Genomic DNA, 12500 nt, shown 5'->3' with positions numbered 1-12500 from the left:
GCAAAACTGATTTTAACAGACGCACACACAGGCTCTAAATACACATTAGCAGGTTCCTGTTCACATTTATGAATCTGATCCTGCACATATGGATCGAGATACAGTTACATAACTCCCCCCACCTACATGCACACACACACACACACAATGAGTCTGGACACAAAAACTAAATGCATGTCAGAAAATGTAGCCGGAGCTGAACTCTGGTGTAAACGCAGGAAGAAAGACTCTAATCCAGAGCCTGAAAGTAATAATAACGTGACTGTCAATGAAAAGTGAATCAAACGACTGTAATATTATTGATCGATTTTAAGCTTTGCATATTTTTTTTCCTCCTGTTTTTATTTTTCAATCCATAAAGATGCTTCAATGCTGAAAATGACATTTACGTATAAAGAAGAAATTTAAGGAATTACACAAAGTGAAACTGACACGAGAGCAGCTCTCACATCTCCTTCATCAAAATGACAACTGGCCTGAAAGCACATTATTTAAGTTATGAGTCATCTGAAGACATTTGCTGGTAAAATCCCTCTGTGTGGAAATCACATGTGACCTCCATGCACAGCTCACGTCAGAAGAGAGCGTCTACGTGCAGAGCTGCAGAGCTGCAGAGCTGCGACCTGCACCCCCCCCCCCCTCCTGCTGCCGGGCTTCGTATGAAAAGCAGATGCAGATTCGCTGCATTAGAAGCTGCAGCAGCTCCCTGTCGCCATGGTGCTGTGTTGCCACGGTGTCGCCATGGGGACTCCGAGGTCACCGGTGATGAGATCACGTCCCGATGAGCCTCTTATGGGAGATGGCAGACCTTAATTCACTTATGGTGCTGACACACACACACACACACACACACACACGCGCGCGCACACACACACACACACACACACACACACCAAGGATAAGCAGGTCTTTCATTGAGAAGTGTTGCTGCTGGAGGTCAGTGATGTGACCACTCAACTATCTATCTCTATCTATTTATACATCCCTCTCTGTCCATCTGTCTGTCCATCCTCTCATTCGACAGTAACCTGTGACATTCCTCAAATACCCAGTCACTACCTGGCCTGAGCCACGGTTTTCTGACCTTACACTTTGCCGCTGCTCTTCAGAGTTAAATGAACTTCCATGAACTTGGTTGATTGCTTTCCTTGTTCCGCTGAATTGTTTCCACCGGTCAGAGAAACACTCGTCGGGAGGACGGTGGTGTCGTTTGAGAACTGGGAGCGGTGTTGTCACTTCTGCAGAGAAAACTAAAACCTTTTTACCACAGACCATTGGAATTAAATAATGTTTTATATCAGCTAAAGTTCCCCATGCAGAGCCTGGAGGAGCCGTTTGATGCACATGTCATCATCTGAATGCAAAGTGCAGTCAGGGGCCAGGGAGAGAAACACTAACGCACTCCACTGCACAACTTGGAAACAAACCAAGTAGCGGGAAAACTTTCTCTGGCTCGAAGCCTGGACCAGCAATTTTCATTCCACTGAATCGGTGCCATCTTGGAGTTCAGCTCTTCGAACACATCCATACACGATCTTATCTCAGAAAAGACTCCAGCAGAAAAATGTCAACATGTGTGGAACCAGACAGGTGGAAAGGTTACTGGCTCTGACTGGTCACCTTTGCTGGGAAGACTCAGGAAACACGACAGAATCCGCAGCACAAGCTCCTGAAATACTCTTAATGTTTAAACGTATTTATTTACTTCAATCATTTCAACTCTTGTGTCTGAGCTGGTGCGAAGGAATGGGCTGCTTGTGTTCGCTGTTTTTTCCAGATTACCAAACTAGTGTTTGCTTCTACTTTTTTCCGACTTTCTTGAAGAAGTTTGGCGTCGACCCTTCTCGCCAAAAGCTCTGAAATCTCCTCGTCTTTCCAAGCTGACGTCTTCTGCTTGTACGGCTCGTCTCTTTCATCCTGAGGTATTTGTGTTCCTCCAGTTTATCGTCCATCTACAGCTCACTCTGACCTTTCATTTCTTCTTTATGACTAAAAAGTCAGGATTGTGAGGTGCACTCGTTGGTATGGACAGGGATTAAAACATTCAAGTTTGAGTTCAGTTGGTATTATAGATGAAGCCTGAGGGTGAAAGTGAAAATTCAGTCACAGAAGGTCACTGTGTCCCCCCCCCCCCCCCCCCCCCCCCCCAACCTCAAATAACTTCTCTGCCGCCAGTGGACGGTGCCATCCAGACAATTACCGGACCATTATGTGTGATTATCTGTTCCCAGGTACAATGAGAGCCATTTGAGTTTCGGCTGTGCAAATGTCTGACCGGTTTTCTCATCACACTGGAGGCTTGTGTCAGAATTTGCTGGCTGCATTTCACATATCAGGCAGGTTGATTCGCCAGAGGAATCAAACCGGTGATGCCTCAGGTGCAAGTTGCTTTGTGTCCAGTCACTTTTTAAAACCTGTCAAACCTGCTCCAAGGAGGAGAAACGACTTTATCAAGCTTGATTTCATTCATTAGCAGCGTGAACGAGGTCTGTGCTCTCGACTGGACGTGTTTTACAGATGAAGGGAATCAGCCGGAGTGGGCGTGTCGCGCGAATACCGAGGATCCACCTAAAAATGTGTCAGGATAAAGGAAACAGAAATAAATAAATGGTCTGGAAACATATTTCACATATTTGTCTTTTACCACCCACTTTTCCTCCAGAGGGAAGCTCGCCCATGTAGAGCTTCAGCTTCTCCTCTGAAGAAGCAGCAGGATGTTTTCCGGGTCAAACTCCTTCACATTCTTGCAATAATTCTACAGTAGCCCAGAATGAACAAACCCAGCTCCAGCTCTCGAGAGGCCTTTTTGCTTTTTTACGTTACCTGGAGGCCACATACAGGAAGTGGAGGGGGAGACGAGGGTCTTTAGCTGGTTGCAATATGCAACTTCACCACTAGAAGCCACTAAATCACACACACAGAACATTTAAGCCGAAATAAAGCGATTAGGCGATTAATGGGTTAATAATGTTGTGTGCACGTTATCCTGGAGATATTATTATTTAACTTACACACAAAAGTAACGATAATAACGATGATGGTTATTAATAATAGTATGGAGAGTTGGATTTGTATTAGTAGTATTTATTCATATATGATTTCAAGCTCGTTTCATACTGCAAACTGTGCGTTGACGTGTTGAGTTCCAGTCTTAACGCATGGAGCTGAGCGGAGAGACAGACAGGCCGCAGCCAGGCAGCGAGACGTGCAGGCATCCAGACAGTCAGACAGACAGGTCGCTCCAGAGGTGACCGGGGAATCCTGCTCTCTCCGAGCCTGCAGACAGAGCCTCCTCCTCGGCCACTGCTCCTCCTCCCCTCCCCTCCCTCTGCCCTGGTTGCGCGCTGGGGGATCCGACGACGTCACAAGCGCGCGCGCACACACACACACACACACACACACACGCCCTCTCTCTCTCTCTCTCTCTCTCTCTCTCTCTTTCTCCCTCTATCTCCCTCTCTCTCTCTCTCTCGCTCTCCTCGCTCTGCCACTCCGTCTCTCTCCCTCTCCTCTCTGCTGCTATTCTGGGAAGTGGCGCTTGGAATAACCCCCGTGTGCGCATGAGTGTGTGTGTGCGTGTGTGTGTGTCTCCTGATTTCACCCTCTCACACACGCACACATGCACACTCACAACACAGCGAGACGCACACACTGACTGTCTGTCTGCAGCGGCGGAGCTCCGGCGGCACAAATCCGGTCGGAAAGGATTCCTTCCATTTTTACGCGCAACTTTTCCTCCGCCTGAGCCGCGACGCTTCCTCCCGCTGCCCCGCGACTCTTGTGGATTTCTAACCACCGTCTCCTCGCCTCTCGGCGGACGACCAGCGAGGTGTCAAGCCCGGACTCGGATCTCCTGTCACCGGGTTGGCTTGTTGTCATTTTCGCCCGGAGACGGAGGCGCGCAGCCGGAGCGCACCGCAGCCTGAAGGTAAGAGGAGGGAGAAGCGAAGCCCGGACACATTCTCTCACATTTCACAGTGACAGCGAGCTTTTCTGCGCCGTGACGCACATTCTGGGCAGTTTTCACGGCTCTGGATCTTTTCGTTTAGCTTATAAGGGCACGGCTGTGCACGGGGAATACCCCGGGCACGCATTGCATTGCATGCAGATTACCCGGGTTGCGTAATATCCTGAGGAATTTGCAGTAGCCTGCGCGGCCAGGGTGGCTGCAAGGCCGGGGGGGAGAGAGGGAGGGAGCCGGGCTGCTGGAGGCTCTGGAGCCGGGAGAGGTGTGAGGAGGAGCGTGGTGTCTGGAAGGTCGATCGTCTACATTCGTGCGCGCTGGGCAGACGTGCCCGCGCCTCGGCGGGTCGGTTCTTAGAAGTTCACCTGTGAATCTGTGTTGTGTTGCCATGACTCCCTGTGATCTGTGCGCAGCGCGCGAGCTGGTGCGTGAGGTGAGTTGTGACCTTAGCTCACGCGCTCCGGTGTTTCCTTGTTCAGTGTCAGGTGGAGGCACAGCCGCGTTGTGTGTTGTTGTCACATTGTGTCCCAACACGACAACTGCGTTCATGTGTAGATGTTCGTGAAGGCAGCGACTCTATCTCATGTGCTCATCGCTTGATTCCTGTATGCGTGTGTGCGTGTGTGTCCGTGTGTGTGTGTGTGTGTGTGTGTGAGAGAGAGAGAGAGAGAGAGAGAGAGAGAGAGAGAGAGAGAGAGAGAGAGAGAGAGAGAGAGAGATGGTGGGTGGTGCGCTGGCTGGTTCCGGGAATGTTCCATGACGTGTTGCCGTCTAGAGAGGGGCCCCAGCCGGGGAGACTCCGACGGACGACCCGGCCCTTCGCTCTCTCTCTCTCTCTCTCTCTCTCTCTCTCTCTCTCTCCCTCTTTCTGTATTTCTCTTCCCCCCTCTTTCTCCCTCACTGTTTGTTTTCCTCTCTCTCTCTTTCTCTCATTCTGTGTCTCTCTCTCTCTCTCTCTCTTCCTCTCTCTCTCTCTCTCTCTCTCTCTCTCTCTCTCTCTCTCTCTCTCTCTCTGTGTCTCTGCTGCTTTTCTTCTGCTCTCTGAATTTTCCTCCGCTGCATGTTTCTTTCCGAGCACAGATTTGCAGCCTCATCACACCGGCACGTCCTGTGTTATTACGCGTCATAATCCTCTGGTCTCTGTGTGAAGGAAAAGCTCCACTTCTTCCTCCCTGCACCTCTCAGGCCTCCGGTCAGAGGTCAAAGGTCAAAGGTCAGGGTCGAAACACTGCACTGTTACGGCATGAAACAGGTGCTAAAGAGATGCTGCTCAAGGACACTACGGCAGGGTGGAGGATATGAGGCTATGAAGCTAATTTCAAATATGTATTAGCACTGTAAAGATTGTATATCTAATAACTCCAGTAAATCTCTGTCTGTGTGTCTGTGGCTCAAATATCTCAAGAACCGTTCAACTAATCGGCTTCACGCTCGTCATGTGTGTCGTTAAGAGTCCCGTAGCCGTGACGGCTGAGACTCATCAACGTTAACGTAACGTCGTCCATCTCAACAACGTTCAGGTTCTACTGAGTCGAGCTTCACTGAACTTTCAACAAACGGGTGAACTGATCTTTGTGCAGCAGCAGTGATGGAGGAGCTTCAGCTCAAATCCTGCTGGTCCCTTTTCCAGTTTCTGAAAGAGAAGCTGCAACCATCATCACCACAGGTCAAACTAACAGCTGATTCCCAACATGCAGGTTTAAACCAGACTCTACACCAGTATTTAGAACCACTAAAAACCAGTGTCTCTGCAGAACAACTAAGAAACAAGTGAAGTGTGAATTAAAGGGAAATCAACGAGCAGATGAATTAATCTGTGTGGAGGTGACGAGGTTATAATCCTGCAGCTGAAGAGACGGCATCTATTCTGCTGTCGGGACACACGCTGGTGGCTGTGAGCGTGCACGTGTGTGTGTGTGTGTGTGTGTGTGTGTGTGTGTGTGTGTGTGTGTGTGTGTGTGTGTGTGTGTGTGTGTGTGTGTGTGTGTGTGTGTGTGTGTGTGTGTGTGTGTGTGTGTGTGTGTGTGTGTGTGTGTGTGTGTGTGTGCATGGAGAGAGGCCGACCTACATACCATCTGTCTCACTGTCACCTCAGATGGCCATCGTTATGTACTGCGTAGGAGCAGGCATCCATGCACACACACACACACACACACACACACACACACACACACACACTGGGTGGACAGGTGTACAGAGGATGTGCATGAAGTGTGAGTGGATTTTCTGCACTGAACATTCAATTAATTTATTAAGGCCTTGTGGGATCTCTATGTGTTTTTGTGTGCATGTGTGTGTGTCTGTGTGCATGTGTGTGTGTGTCTGTGTGCATGTGTGTGTGTCTGTGTGCATGTATGTGTGTCTGTGTGCATGTGTGTGTGTCTGTGTGCATGTGTGTGTTGTATCATTTGAAACCCTCTGTCTCTCTGTGTCTGTTTGTTCGCTGCAGATGTGATAACTTTGTATTTTGCTGTCAAATAGCAAACACGTCATCGCTTGAGAATTTGAAACGAATACAGATGTACGGTGCGACGTGATGAAGCGACACACACACACACACACACACACACACACACACACACACACACACACACACACACACACACACACACACACACACACACACTGTTGGGCCTTGAGTCTCTGATGTGTCGAGCATGTGTAGGTAAAATCTCAAACATCCAGTCTGCACACAACACATTTACCACAAAAGTCGACATTTCCCATGAATTGACTGTGGTAGTCCGCCATGTTCCAGTTTGTCTATATTTAACGTATGTGCCGTGTTATTGTCCATAAAGTTTTTACCATCCATGCAGATAGTTTCAGCTGCAACAACTTGTCTTTCACTCTCTCGTCTGTGAACCCTGTCACTGGGAATCTGTTGCCCCCCCACTACCACCATAGACTGAATTCCTGCATCCGCCCATTTATTTCGGATCCGCACCAAACTTTTTAACGGACTCTGCCCCGATCCATCCTGCATCAGTCCATCAGTCGTGTAATCATGTAACCCTGCTAATGAATAACAGACAGACACGCAAAACAGAAACACTTCCTGTTTGGCAGAGGTAATGAGATAAGAAAAAAACTGAAAGCTTGGAAAATTCAGTGGTAATTGTGAATTAGGCTTCAGGTGCCGAAACATCTTTGTGGGACTTTCTAGTTATATATTAAGAGTTTCACCTTTAACCTTTTACTGATGTGACTGGACGGAGGAAACGTGGCTCCACTCTGTGTTGTAGCGTTCAGTTTGTTATTGTAGCGTATCTGACGCGTATCTGATTATTTCTAACAAAGAAAAGCTGCATTGTAACAGGACGCACCTGCGACACAGTGACACGGAGCTCAGTGAGTCTCAGTGACGTAAAGGAAGCGACGAATTCAGAGCTTTAAAGGAGGATTTCAAACTTCACACTGAGCTCATCCACAGTGTGTGTGTGTGTGTGTCTGTGTGTGTGTGTCTGTGTGTGTGTGTGCGCTATTACCTGAGAGCTGTAGAGGAACCTGAGAGCCCTCTGGTGACCGAGGTCCTGACAGCGACGGCTAAATTATTAAGACACACACACACACACACACACACATATGCAGCCTAATGAGTTGGTTGACTGGCTTCTCCTGCAAATTGCTCCTCTGTGGTTTGGTTTTCTTTCCGTCTGAACGTATACACCTGGAGGAGAAGAGGAGAAACCGACAATAGAACAACAATGGAGAAAAGTGGAGGAGGAGGAGGTGAAGGAATGAAGGAGGGAGAGAGAGGAGGAAGGAAGAGGGAGACGAGAGGAGATGGACAGAAATGGAAAAGCGAAAGTGATGGGAGACGAGGAAAGATGAGCAGAGAGAAAGATTTAGAGAGATCACAAGAGGAAAGAAGCTAAAAAGAACAAAATGCAAAGGGAGGAGAAGGAAGGAAACAGGAGGAGAGAAGAAGGAGAAGAGCGATAGGAGACAAGAGGAGAAAAATGGAAAAGGGGGAAGTGATGAAGTGGAGAGAGAATGAGAGGAAAGAACTTAGGACAAAATATAAAGAGAGAAGGAAGGAAAGGGGAGGAGAGGAGAGGAAAAGAAGCAAGGCCGAGGAAACGAGCGAATAAGGAATCAAGAATAAATTAAAGGAGATGAGAAGAGAAAAAATAAGAGGACAGAGACAAGAGAAAAGAAAAAGGAAAGAAGGGAGAGGAAAGGACAAGGAAAGGGTAGGAAACAAGATAACGAGAGAGGAGGAAAGGAAACAAGTAGAGAAAAGACGAGAGGAAGCTGATGATGAATCAGTTTGTTGTCGTCATAAAACTCTGTCTCTACAACAGAGGACATTTCTTTTTATCCCGGAGCCAATCAACGATCACCTCACTGCTGTTTCACACCGACCAATCACGTGGCAGCTTTGTAACGAGAAGGGAAACGTGATCGTTCGTGTTTTTGCTCACTGGAAAGAGCAAGTGTGTGTGTGTGTGTGTGTGTGTGTGTGTGTGTGTGTGTGTGTGTGTGTGTGTGTGTGTGTGTGTGTGTGTGTGTGTGTGTGTGAGTGTGTGTGTGTGTGTGTGTGTGTGTGTGTGTGTGTGTGTGTGTGAGTGTGTGTGTGTGTGTGTGTGTGTGTGACAGAGGCTGATGTTGTAACCCAACCTGTCATTACTCAAAGGGACAGGCTGTCAGGTGTGTGTGTGTGTGTGTGTGTGTGTGTGTGTGTGTGTGTGTGTGTGTGTGTGTGTGTGTGTGTGTGTGTGTGTGTGTGTGTGTGTGTGTGTGTGTGTGTGTGTATTTAAACAAACAAGGAGATGATGGAGAGATGGAGGCAGCGAGAGAAAAAGAGAGAGAGAGAGAGAGAGAGTTAGACCTTTACCCAAACGGGCCCACTTTGTCATGGGCTTGTAATTAGTCCCACTTCATTAATGCATCAGAGAGTCGAGCTAAATCAATGTTTTGTGATCGTAAAATCTGGACTGCAGCAGCCGTCACCCTGTTTTCCTTTCCCTGTTCGCTGCCAGTTCCCTGTGAGCGGATTGTAAATCACACAGTCGACACGCCGAGCGCAGAGGAACGCTCCACGTACAGCGAGTTTCCATATGGGTGGGGATACGTGCAGCGGGCCAAGCTGTCAGCAGGCGTGACCACGGAAGCTTCTCTACCATTTGAATAACACTGCACTTCGTGTTGTTGATGATATGCTGAAGTTGTAGAAACCCTCCGGCCGGCAGCTCTTCATCAAACTCCTGACACTTTTGTGAAATATTCCAAATATCCAAATTTCTCCAGGAACGTTTGTAGGATAGAGACGAGAGGAATCACAACAGGGCCAAAGATGGTGGTTGTTTGACCCATATCGCCCCCCCCCCCCCCCTCCCAACAGGCCAATCGTACGCTTAACAAGGAGAAACGCAACGAGCCAATCACGCTGCTCTGACGTAAGTGGAGCCATCAGCACGTCACTAACAGCATTCACAGTAAGAATCGATTGATGCAGTTAAAAATCATTTTACATCCAACTGTGAACCCGTGACCTTCAGTAGCAGTTCATCGTCCCGCCTGCGCTGGTTAGAGTAAGAGTTCGTCTTTAATACCAGACTCAACTTTCTGTGAAGGGGACGACATGCCGTTGATTCACAATGTGTTGATACTGATTCAACTTATTTGATTTAACATCCAAATATCCTCTCTAGTGACATTAAGCTGCTTCGTGGTTTCCACTCACAGCTCGCAGCGTGTTCGTAAACTTCCACCATCTTTGCTTGACCTCAACCAAAGAGCTTCTGTTGCCCAAAACCACAGATGGGACTCAAACTCTGGTCTGTGGCGTGACAGTCATGTGCTTTCTACGCCCGTTACCCACCACATCCACCTCCTGGCAACACAGCTGCTCTTAATACATGTCGAGCTCCATTCACTCAGGAGATAAATGGCCTCTGAGCACAAGTCAATATCAAATGTGTAGTGTTCATCGGCTCCTGTAGCTGATCATGAATATGACTCCAGCAGCTCCGGTTTAAAATGAATTAAAAGTTTTGGTTAATCTCAGCCACCAGTAAACCTTCAGAGTTTGAGGTGACTCACTTTACAATCTACAGCCGCTATTTTGCGCCGCACTCAACAGTCATATGGTGAATTTTGTTCTGCCGCCACACACGTGAAACCAGAAACAGAGAACGCACGATACTGGTTGTAGAGTTTTGAGTTGACTGTGGAACTTTCACTTTCATGATTCGCCTTCTTAACCCGCAGGTAAAACCCGGCTCAGTAAGAAGAAGAATAATACTCTCGACATATTTCTATGAGCAAAATGAGAAGTTTGTAATGTGTTTGTTGTAAATCTGTAAAAAATATTTATAATTGAAAAAAAAAAGATAAAGTTGACCTAATTATAAAAACAAGTTTTTTTACGAGAAAAAAGGCCATTTAGCTTTTTTTTTTAAATGTATTTGAAATACAATATTTTTATTTTATGCCTTATTTTTTCTTCACTTTCTCTTGGTGGAAATATTTCCATAGCCGTCCTTGTACCAAGAAGTTGTTTAAAAGAGCAAATGCTCATTCAAAATGAAAATAAACACACTCTGATAAACTTTCTGACCTGGGTTGGTTTTCTCCTCTCTGATTGTGGTACAATGAAAACACAGAGACGGTGACTGCTATAGATTTAAATTGAGTTATTTGCATATAAGAAATAGATAAATAACACTTAAAAAATATCAGGGGTTGAAAAGAAATCCGATCTCAGCGGGCGAAGCAGAACAGAAACCCCAACGGGCTTTTAAAGCGACGCACCCAAAAGAGAGAAAAGTGACAAAAGCAAAGTGAGAATCGAGACGACAAACGGGTGACAGGAGGGATCTGAAACTCCACGACGTGTCTCTGCTGTCTTCATGTGTATCGTTGGATTTATCGAAGGGTTTGAAATGTCAATGCCGAACGCTCAGAAACCCGTTAAGGAAACAACAGAGACTTTGGGGAATGAAGGAGAGTTTTCATGATTCCTGTCGTCGGGGAGACTTCACAAAAAAACAATACGCTGAGATCCTCTCGTGACCTTTTGACCTTTAAAACTCTGGGAAATCTTTTCACAATCCTCGCTTTCAGTTTATTTATTTTTTTCATGACGTGGCCAAAAGTATGTGGACACCTGAATACTGCACCTTCGCCACCAGATTCTGGAAACTGTAGGGATTAGCTCCTTAGGGCATGAGATCCAACACTGATGTGCCAAGTTCATTCTGAGGACACATCCATACTTCAACAACATGTTTTCAAACTAAAACGATCTCTGTCCACTCCGGCCTTTAGGCTCAGTATCAGTTTTAATCCCCGCCGGCACTCACACGCCTGAAAACACATATCAAGCATCCTCTCACGTACACTGGGCGTGCACGTGCTGATGTAAACAGGAAGGAATACGTGTGTTGCAAATTGCTTGAATAGTATCTCGTCTCCTCCACATGTAAAACGGCTGTTAACAAAGAGCACGAGGTTGTGAGCGGCGTCTTTTCCAAACTTCTTGGTAGTGTGGACGTCAGAGTTGATGAGGTTGACATGATATTTCTGCACATGACAATAAAGCCTTGGAATCGTTCTCATATTGCACATGAAGCACTGCACGTCATCCTTAATGTGTTTTCTGTCTCTGTGCCCTGCAGCGGCTGTGACCAGTGTCGGACTTAATAAACCGGACCAGGTGGCAAAAGTTCACCAGGTAGGATCCGTGTGTGTGTGTCTTTGTGTGTGTGTGTGTGTGTGTGTGTGTGTGTGTGTGTGTGTGTGTGTGTGTGTGTGTGTGTGTGTGTGTGTGTGTGTGTGTGTGTGTTTGCAGAAAGAAAAAAACCTGTGAAGTGAGAAGAAAAAGGTTGATTATGGAAAAATTGACACTATGACACGGAACAGAAAAGAAATCTAAATATAAGAGTGAAAGTGAAACAAGATTAGTAAAGTAAAATATGAAATCATCTCACCGTGATAAGATAAATTCAAACCAATGAGATGAAAGTAGATGAGTGTTTGAGGTGAAATCTCCCGACAGGAAGTGAGAGTGCCTGAAAAACAAGGAGAAAATGGAGGGAAAGGACCTTTTGTAATAATAAGCATCATTATGATTTAAAATGGCCGCAGCTTTTGTCATGAGAGAGAGCGAGAGAGAGACGAGGAGACGTTCGAGCCGCATTCATTTACCCAGAATTACTCTCCCTGCTTTTTTTTCCTGGCCGGTTGTCGGGGCAACCGGCCAGCTTCGTTACCGGAGGTGTCACCTCAGCCGGGAGTGTAAATGAAAAAGCTCACGTTAACGGTGGCGCCGCCCGGCAGCACGTAAAGTTTCTGTCTGCTCGCTCTGTGTTCCCTCCCGGAGCTGCTTCCTTACCCACAATACACCTTGGTGTCAGGCCAACGGGATGTGTGCAGGTAGAATATATCTGGTGATAGGTTCTAATAATAAAAGTCTCTTGTTAACCCTGAATCATTTGGTTTTCAGAAAAGTGACACATGACAACATGAAAAATATAATTTTTAGAGAAAATGTGTTCCTGTACAAAAACAAAGTATTTCTTTATTTCAA

The 12500-nt window shown here is 46.8% G+C and overlaps 1 protein-coding gene across 1 annotated transcript in view; it reads left to right on the top strand.

The window, feature by feature from the left end:
- The first annotated feature begins 3446 nt into the window (after positions 1 to 3446).
- hivep2a (HIVEP zinc finger 2a) overlaps positions 3447 to 12500 on the top strand; it is a 77010-nt gene continuing 67956 nt past the window's right edge. The window contains 2 exon segments of the mRNA XM_034580540.1: positions 3447 to 3928; positions 11590 to 11645. The gene's annotated coding sequence lies outside the window, so the exon portion shown is untranslated.

This window comes from Hippoglossus hippoglossus, chromosome 24 (assembly GCF_009819705.1).
Source record: "Hippoglossus hippoglossus isolate fHipHip1 chromosome 24, fHipHip1.pri, whole genome shotgun sequence".
In the NCBI taxonomy this organism is placed as follows: domain Eukaryota; kingdom Metazoa; phylum Chordata; class Actinopteri; order Pleuronectiformes; family Pleuronectidae; genus Hippoglossus; species Hippoglossus hippoglossus.
This window is presented reverse-complemented; position numbering and strand designations above follow the sequence as displayed.